Below are 10586 nucleotides of genomic sequence, written 5' to 3' on the forward strand. Positions count from 1 at the left end.
GTAACCTAGAAAGCATTGTGAAGGACAAACTTTGAAAAAATATCCGAATTATGGATTTAGGCATATCCTGAATAGTAACTCGGAATATGTTTGGACAAATGGCTACGCAGAGTAAAAAAGATAGATAAAGCGAAAGTCATCTATTATGACGAACTCGAGGCTGAGGATGGCGAGAGTAAACACAATAATGCCACTGATTTCTAATTGCAAATTTAGCTAAGAGTTAAACAACAGGCTGACAAGTTGATTTCTAATAATAATAAAAACTTCTTCACAGAAATATGCAGCAATGAGCAATAGTATATTTAACACATCTACTTCATATCAAAATCACGAAATTAAACGAACTCATTATCCTGTCAAACAGTCAAAGGATGAATTAACAAACCCTAGATGCATAAATAATTATCTAAATTAATTATCTAAATTCGGAATAATAATAAAAAAAAAAAGCAGAATTGAAAAACCAAGTTGCACATTTTAAAACTCTAATTTCGTAATTAAAATCTCTTAATTTCCTTAATAATAATCCTAGATACTAGATACATATTAAACTGTCAAGTTAATGAAAAATCATGTAATATTTGAGAGCATTTTGGAGCAAATACCAAGAATTGTGAAGAAGAGCGTTGGCTTCCTCGTTGGAGGCGTAGAGGGACCGAAGCTGCTTCAGTTCTTCCTGCAAGTTCTAAGTATGATCCTTGTCAACCCTGTCCCATCAAAACAAACAGAAAGTTACAAGAGCAAAAAAAAAAAACCCCAAATGTAAAACGAGATTTCAGAAGAGCAAACCCACGTTATCATTCGCTCTTCGAAATCTTTGCGCAGCTCCTTGAACATCGCCTTCCCCGACTCGAGCACTACTCAATCCGTTATTGTTGCCGACGGCGTTGAAAAGTGCATGTTCCGGGTCGCATGACGATAACCACCATTTAGGAGAGGTTTGTAAGCCCACTCTAAACCCCAAACTGATGAGTAGAAGTATCGTGACAAAATCGGCTAAAAATAACGTGAGTTGAATAGCAAAAGCAACAGACCTCAGATCTTCCGGCTCAAATGTCAACCTAAACAGCATCCCTGCGATCAAAAATAACTCCAGTACCACCACTATAAAGTTTATCCTAATCATCATTCTATCTGTCAAACACGTAAATTTTATCCTTCTTGTCGGTCATCCTTTCGCCGTCTTCCTTCTCATCGGCCTTCGCGTCGCCGTCGTCGCCAGATTTCTCATCGGCCTTCTCGTCGTCACCGTCACCGTCTTCCTTCTAATCGCCGCCATCGTCATTTTTCACAACGCCGTCGTTGTCTTCCTTCTTCTTGGCGTCATTCTTACACTACTACAAATTAACATATTAGGTGCGGAAGGGTATTAGGTGCGACATGTCGCACCTAAGCTAATATTAGGTGCGACATGTCGCACCGGATACTCCGCCAGATGACTAAAAATTTCGCTAATGTTTAGTGGTATCCGGTGCGACAATGTCGCACCGAATATGGTTTTGTCGCACCTAATACCTTCAGGTGCGACGTTTGTCGCACCCAATACATTCAGGTGCGACGATTGTCGCACCCAATAGTTTTAAAATTTAAAGTTGTCAGTCATATTCCCCCGAAATTTTTTGGGTTTCGGATTTCATATTCGGTGCGACATTGGGTGCGACATGTCGCACCGAATATGTCTTCCTACACATCACCGATGTCCTTGTTTTTCACGATGCCGCCGTCATCGTCGTTGAATAGCAAAATAACTCCAGTACCACCACTATAAATTTTATCATAATCATCATTCTATCCGTAAAACACGTAAAGTTTATCCTTCGAGTCCGCCTTCCCTTCGTCGTCTTCCTTCTCATCGGCCTTCGCGTCTTCGTCATCGCCAGATTTCTCATCGGCCTTTTCGTCAACACCGTCGTCGTCTTCCTACCCATCGCCGCCGCCGTCATCGTCGTTTTTCACGATGCCATCGTCGTCGTCGTCTTTCCTCTTCATGGCGTCATTCTTATTGTTGTTGACGACGGTGGAAAGTTCATGTTCCTGGTCGCATGACGATATCCACCATTTAGGAGAGGTTTGTAAGCCCACTCTAAACCCTAATCTGATGAGTAGAAGTATCGTGATATAATCGGCAAAAAATAACGTAGGTTGAATAGCAAAAGCAACAGGACTCGAATCTTCTTGCTCAAATGTCAACCTAAACAGCATCCATGCGATCGAAAAATAACTTCAGTTCCACCACTATAAAGTTTATCCTAATCATCATTCTATCCGTAAAACACGTAAAGTTTATCCTTCTAGTCCGCATTCCCTTCGTCGTCTTCCTTCTCATCGGCCTTCGTGTCGCCGTTGTCGCCGGATTTCACATCCGCCTTCTCGTCGTGATCGTTTCGTCTTCCTTCCCGTCGCCGACGTTGTTGTTTTTCACGACGCCGCCGTCGTCGTCGCCGTCTTCCATCTTCTTGGCGTCATTCTTATTGTTGCCGACGGAGGTGTAAAGTGCATGTTCCGGGTCGCGTGACGATATTCACCATTCAGGAGATGTTTGTACGCCCACTCTAAACCCCAAACTGATTAGTAGAAGTATCGTGACAAAATCGGAAAAAAAATGTGAGTTGAATAGCAAAAACAACAGGCCTCACATCTTTCTACTCAAATGTCAACCTAAACAGCATCCATGTGATCGAAAATAACTTCAGTACCACCACTATAAAGTTTATCCTAATCATCATTCTATCCGTAAAACACGTAAATTTTATCTTTCTTGTCGGCCATCCCTTCGCCGTATTCCTTCTCATCGGCCTTCGCGTCGCCGTCGTCACTAGATTTCTCATCGGCCTTCTCGTCGTCACCGTTGTCATCTTCCTTCCCATCGCCGCCATCGTCGTTTTTCACGACGCCACCGTCGTCTTCATTTTTCACGACGACGCCGTCGTCGTCTTCCTTCTTCTTAGCGTCATTCTTATTGTTGTCGACGGCAGTGGAAAGTGCATGTTCCGGGTCGCGTGAAGATATCCACCATTCATGAGAGGTTTGTAAGCCCACTCTAAACTCCAAACTGATGAGTATAAGTATCGTGACGAAATCATCAAAAAATAACGTGAGTTGAATAGCAAAAGCAACAGGACGCGAATCTTCCTGCTGAAATGCCAACCTTAACAGCATCCCTACGATAAAAAAAATTACTCCAGTACTACCACTATAAAGTTTATCCTAAGCATCATTATATCCGTAAAACAAGTAAAGTTTATCTTTCTTGTCCGCCTTCCCTTCGCCGTCTTCCTTCTCATCGGCCTTCGCGTCGCTGTCATCGCTAGATTTCTCATCGGCCTTCTCGTCATCACTGTTGTAGTCTTCCTTCTCATCGCCGCCGTCGTCATTTTTCACAATGCCGCCGTTGTCGTCGTTTTTCACGTCGCCGTCTTCCTTCTCATCGGCCTTTGGGTCGCCGTCATCTCCAAGTTTCTCATCGGCCTTCTCGTCGCCGTCGTCGCCAGATTTCTCATCGGCCTTCTCGTCGTCACCGTCGTCATCTTCCTTCCCGTCGCCATCGTCGTGGCTTTTCACGACGCTGCCGTCGTCGTCATCTTCCTTCTTCTTGGCGTCATTCTTATTGTTGCCGACGGCGGTGGAAAGTGCATGTTCCGTGTCGCGTAACGATATCCACCATCCAGGAGAGGTTTGTAAGCCCACTCTAAACCCCAAACTGATGAGTTGAAGTATCGTGATAGAATCGGCAAAAAATAACGTGAGTTGAATAGCAAAAACAACATAACTCGAATCTTCCTGCTTTAATGCCAACCTAAACAGCATCCTTGCGATCGAAAAAAACTCTCAAGTACCACCACTATAAAGTTTATCCTAATCATCATTATATCCGTAAAACACGTAAACTTTATCCTTCTTGTCCGCCTTCCCTTCGCCATCTTCCTTCTCATCGGCCTTTGTGTCGCCGTCGTCGCCAAATTTCTCATCGGCCTTCTCGTCGACACCGTCGTCGTCTTCTTTCATGTCGCCGCCGTCGTCGTTTTTCACAATGCCGCTGTCGTCGTCGTTTTTAACGACGCCACCATCGTCGTCGTCTTCCTTCCTGTCGCCGCCGTCGTCGTCGTCTTCCTTCCTGTCGCCGCCGTCGTCGTTTTTCACAATGCCGCCGTCGTCGTCGTTTTTAACGACGCCACCATCGTCGTCGTCTTCCTTCTTTTTGGCGTCATTCTTATTGTTACCGACGGCGGTGGAAAGTGTATGTTCCGTGTCGCGTGACTATATCCACCATTCATGAGAGGTTTGTAAGCCCACTCTAAACCCCAAACTGATGAGTAGAAGTATCGTGACAAAATCCTCAAAAAATAACGTGAATTGAATAGCAAAAGCAATAGGACTCGAATCTTCCAGCCCAAATGTCAACCTAAACAGCATCCCTACGATCGAAAATAACTCCAGTACCACCACTATAAAGTTTATCCTAATCATCATTCTATCCGTAAAACAAGTAAATTTTATCCTTCTTCTCGGTCTTCTCTTCGCCGTCTTCCTTCTCATCGGTCTTTGCGTCGCCGTCGTCGCCAGATTTCTCATCGCCCTTCTCGTCGTCGCCGTTGTCGTCTCCCTTCTTGTCGCGGCCGTTGTCGTTTTTCACAATACCGCATTCATCGTTGTTTTTCACGATACCGTCATCATCATCGTTTTTCACGATGCCGCTATCATCTTCGTTTTTCACGATGCCGCCGTCGTTGTCGTCGTTGTCTTCCTTCTTCTTGGCGTCATTCTTATTGTTGCCGACGGCGGTGGAAAGTGCATGTTCCGGGTCGCGTCACGATATCCACCATTCAGGAGAGGTTTGTAAGCCCACTCTAAACCCCAAACTGATGAGTAGAAGTATCGTGACAAAATCGGTAAAAAAAAATAACGTGAGTTGAATAGGAAAAGCAACAGGACTCGAATCTTCCGGCTCAAATACCAACCTAAACAGCATCCCTGCGATCAAAAATAACTCCAGTACCACCACTATAAACCCCAAACTGATTAGTAGAAGTATCGTGACAAAATCGGAAAAAATAATGTGAGTTGAATAGCAAAAACAACAGTCCTCACATCTTTCTACTCAAATGCCAACCTAAACAGCATCCCTGTGATCGAAAATAACTCCAGTACCACCACTATAAAGTTTATCCTAATCATCATTCTATCCGTAAAACATGTAAAACATGCGAGCAGCAATAGGAGTGATATCATGACCAACTGTAAAAATCAAAAACCGCATCGAGTAGCATCTGTGGCTACTCTCTGCGCCAAAGTAACAATGATACTTATCACTGTGTAAATCATTTCAAACTTCTTCATTTGCAGAAGTTCAAGAAATAATTAGAAGAATCAAGAACAAGAGTGGGTTCCTCAAAAAAAAAGAAAAAAAAAGAACGAGAGTGGAAGAGAGAGTATGAATTCTGTTTGTCTGTGTGCGTATGCGTGTATCTGCTATAAAATCAATTTTCTTTTTAATTAATTATTCTATTTCAAAAGTTTCAATTACAAAACACACGAAAAGACTAAAATATCCTTTCTTTTTCTTGCACACTATGAGTGGCAAACCTAGTTTTAAAAACTTAAACAAACTCAAATACACCATGTTTATCAAATATTTTTCATCCATTTTTTCTCCCCTTGCTTAAAATACAATATGATTTAAAAATTAATATACAATTTATAATTCTCCCTTTTTTTATGCTTGAATATAAAATATTTTTCTGTGGTACTTATATTTTGTATTTATTTTTCAGTATGATAAACTAATAGATATATGTATGTTGCATGACATAATACCATATGATCGTTCATCTTTTCCTAACACGTTAAGCGTTTTTTTTCGTTAGCTTTTTTTAAATTTAAGAACTGTGCAAGTCAATATTTTCATTACCATACAACTTTTATTTCACAATTATTATCAGTTCTAATATGGATTATCAGTTCTAATATGGTAATTTTTCTGTTTTCCGAAATTGAAACTATTCACTTCCGAAATGAAATTTATTGTCTTCTGAAATGGAAGTCATTGTCTTCCGATATGATTATTATTATTCCAAAATAAGAGTTTATTTCCAATTTTTTAACCATCCTCTTTCGGTAACGGGTTTCAACACTTCTAACTCTTCTACAAAATTTTCAACAGAGATAATTTTCTTTTATTTACAAGTAATGAGCCTTATCTTATAACTTATATCTTTATTACCTTTTCTCTACATTCTTTTAAGGATCTAACCCAAGTTTTATTTTAGGGTCCAGTGACTATCTAGCCATATGAAACGTTAGAAATTTTGAAATAGTCAACGTTTTGTTAATTTTTGGTAAATAGCCATGTAGATCTATTTATACGGTATCAAAATAATAAAAAATGTTGGCTATTTACGAAATATTTACAATAGTTTTTTGCTATTTACGAAAAATTTACAAAATGTTGGATAAAACGCAAACGTTTATGTTTATGTGGCTTATATCGCTAAATTTTTGTTTATTTATTAGCGAAATAGTCATGCCAGAGTTAATTAAATTAATTGAACAGTTAAGTTAATTAACTTCAATATGATTAAATATTTTCTTAATAAAATAAAACTTGGACTATTTAAAAAAATAGGTAACTAGCCAACTAAAACGTTTTGAATTGCTATATATCCAATGTTTCGTAATTTTTTTGTGAATAGCCACAAACATGACGTAGTATTTTTTATTTGCCCTTTCATGAAAATAAATGGTTGAGTATTTACGTCAATTCGCACATTTAAATACATGAATGTGGCTATTTATTTAAGATTTACGAAAAGGTTGACTATACATCAATGTGAAAATGTAAATATTGTGTTGTTACTTTGAGATCAGATGTTTTTGTTTAGGCAAAAGAAGTGTTCTCTGTGATGTTGGACACATCTTGCTAGGACATGTACTTATCTTCTACGTCAGCTCAGTAATGTGGTTTATGTCCTGACATCTTTATGTTTTCACATACCTTTTTTCCGATCGTCCAATGAGAGCACTCTAGGTGTTTTTGGTAACCCTAGCCAAATGACATTCTCCTTCCTTGTGTCATATAAAAGGAAATGTTCTCTTTCGCGGTAGGGTTACACATCCTAAAATCAAAAGCTTCTATTCGCCGCACAAGAATCGGTTGGTGCGTCCTCTGTACTCGGTGTTAGACATTCATTGTTAGAGTGTGCTTCACAGAGTTCGTTGCTCTTTATTGTTCTTGTAAAACAATCATTCATGTTATAAAAGGTTGTTGAAACATTGGGAGAGTGTGATGGAAAGTGAGGGGAGCTCAAACTTAGGGGGAGTCTAAGTTAGAATTTACTAGAGTAGTTTTGAAGTAAGGAATAGTGGAAGATTATCATCCATTGTGTTTAAGCTATGTACTTATTCTAGTGACTAGTGAATATTCTCTTTCCATCGAGATTAAGTCCTTCCATAAGTAGGCGGTTTGGCCGAACTGGATTACCATCTCTCTGTGTTCTAATTTATAGTTTTATCTTAGTATTGAATCTTTAAAACTGTAAACATGTTCCAAGAAGTGTCTGAAACAAGTAAAATAGTAAATATGGTTTTACATATTGCTATATACCTAATGGATACTTTTTAAAAGGAGGATATGCAATTGGGCTACTGACTTAATTTTTCATATACACAATATTAAGGAGCATCGCATACCATAATTTTTTTTTGAATGGTACTTCTTTCTTCACTAGTTGAAGGCACGCGCTCGCGCGCGTGGGAGGAGAGAGAAAAAAAGAAAAAAATACGTCACAAAAAGACCAAGAGACAGAGAAAAAAAGTGTCAGGTGCCTTCATTTGACTTAGTCACGTGGTGTTCTCTAGTGCAAAATTGAAAAAACATACCTTCTTATTAACTATGTTATAGATGGATTAAGAGGATAAGTAATAACTTTAGCTCTTTATTATCTATGTAATGATGAAAAAAAAATATTATTTCAAAATTAAGGTTATTATAAACTCGTATGATAATGATTGATTTTTGGTATTTTTCAAAATACATAAATTGGATAAAAATTAGTAATTTACTCATGAGTAAGAAATACTCATTTATAATATATCTAGTAAGTAAAAATTAATGCATACTCATTAGTTAGATATACATAATAATTTATAGCCAAGGATAACTTAATATGTAATAGTCTTGTTCATGGTTATTAATGCTATCAATTCTTATTCATGTTAATTAGTGATGTTATATTATGTCCAAAAATTAACAAATAATGTTTTGACAAATAACTAAATTTACAATTGCTAAGTTTTCTACTCACATCTGTCATATATGGTTGTTGGTCTTCTTCACACATACACACACGGTGATGATAATAAAAGATGTGAAAACCTTTTAATGAATATATTTTAATTGAAATATGAAGAGTTAGAGTATCATGAAAACAAAAAAAAAAAAATGACTAAGAAAATCAAAGAAACCAGTAAAAAAAACACAACATATTCAAATAGCCACGTGTCCATCACACAAACAGCCACTTGTCATAATATTAAGAGAAGAACTAATAATCTTAGCTCCTTATTATCTAGTAAATATTGATCAAACTTCTTTTTTCTAAGCTCTTTGTTTGTAATTGATAATTTTCGTGGCAGATTAAATAATCAATTAAGAAACTACAGAAGCAACATACTTCATAAGCTCGATTTAATTAATATATTAAAAAAAAATGTATCTATAGTTAATTAGTGTGCGAGGGAATTTTTTTATGAAATTCGTAAGTGCAATTGACATGTTTCCTAATTAAATTAGATATAAGTTATAACCATCATACTAAATTAATATCAAATGGATAAAAAAAAAGTACATACGGGTTATTCTGTACCCTTTAAGATTTTATTCAAATCTAGACATAATAAAAATAAATGTGTACGAATAGAGTATGATTTAAAAAAAAAAAAAAAAAATCCCGGGTAGGATTTGTTTTGTAAGGATCCTACTAATTGTCATCTCTATCAATAAGCCATTGAAATATAACATTGAATCCCAACGTAATTTAAAATTATTCCGTAAATGCAAATAAAAAATAGAAAAATTTTAGTTGTGATTTATTATTTTAGATTCATAATATTAAATTAAACCAATTATGTTTAATGATACTATATAAAATATTCAATCATGTATGAGCAAAATGATGTATGCGTTTGTATGGAATCATATGTGATATGTCATTAGAATTTGTCACACCTATAATAATATATTTTTTATATAGTTTTATATTTTTTAAAGATGTTATTTTTAATACTTTATTAATAATAAATATGTAGGAATAATTAAAGATAAATATAAGCCATGCAGCTAGAAACTAGCTAGTGATGGCAAAGCAGAGCGAAAATGAACTCCTTCCACTATCATGTATCAGCTGACACCTCACGGTCCCCGAGGCCACGTGTCGAATAGCGAAGGTTTATGGCAAGATCTGCCGAAATCAGTTAATTGATTTATTTATAGAAGCAACATAAGCTCGATTGAATTAATTTATTTAAAAAAAAAATGTATTTAGAGTTTTTTTTTAGAGAATAAAAATTGTATTAAATGTATTTAGAGTTAGTTAGTGTGCGAGGGAATTTATTATGAAATTCCTAAGTGCAATTGACAGATTTCCTAATTAAATTAAATCTCCATCATACTAAATTAAATTAGGCATCATAGTAAAGAAAATTAACCAAAGTTAACCAATCATAGAATTAACACACTGCAGAAGCATAATTTTATTTACTTCGACAAGAGATTTAGAGTTAATTAGTGTGCAAGGGTATTACCTGTATGTTTGCTATTAGTTTTACCCCGGATATGAATACAAAAACATTCCAATAAAAAGAAAAACATTGAATAATATAAGAAAGAACCGATCACCATGAATAACAATATTTGAAGAGAGTTTTTGTTTCTTTTTTTATTTATTTATTTTTTTAATTTTTTTTAAGCACCCAACTGTGAGTGAGGATTGAACTCACGACTTTAACTTTTGAGCTCGTGTATAATTATCAACTAGTCTATGCTAAGAACCTCGAAAAAAAGATTTAGTGGGATTGATTAACTACACAAATTTGAATGAGTAAATAAAATAAAAAGCTTGTAAAGAAATAATCACCAATTATTTAATTATGAACTTGGATCAAATGAGAAACTACCGGGATTCGAATCAATGAAATCATTACCGTTTTTTCCTTTAATGTTGATTGTACTCTATCAGTTTGTTGTTTGTTTCTTTCTTGTAAAGAGATAATCACCTATTATTTAATTATGCACTTGGATCAAATGAGAAACTATCGGGATTCAAATTAATGAAATCATTACCGTTTTCCCTTTAATGTTGATTGCACTCTATCAGTTTGTTGTTTGTTTCTTTGTTTATAAATACGTTTTAACGAAATTTAGTGTAACACGTTTTATTTTTTTTTTTAGGATTTTAAAAGAGGGATTCAACATAAAAAATTTCTTAGGAGGTCATTCATCTTAAAAACTTACGTTTAAGGAGGGATTAGCCTGATTTTAATAATAAAATGTTGAAGATCATGCAGATCATGGTACTACTCTCGTTCAA

This window comes from Urtica dioica, chromosome 7 (genome assembly GCF_054948205.1).
Source record: "Urtica dioica subsp. dioica isolate 48M chromosome 7, U.dioica_male_clone48M_v1_H2, whole genome shotgun sequence".
NCBI classification, from domain to species: domain Eukaryota; kingdom Viridiplantae; phylum Streptophyta; class Magnoliopsida; order Rosales; family Urticaceae; genus Urtica; species Urtica dioica.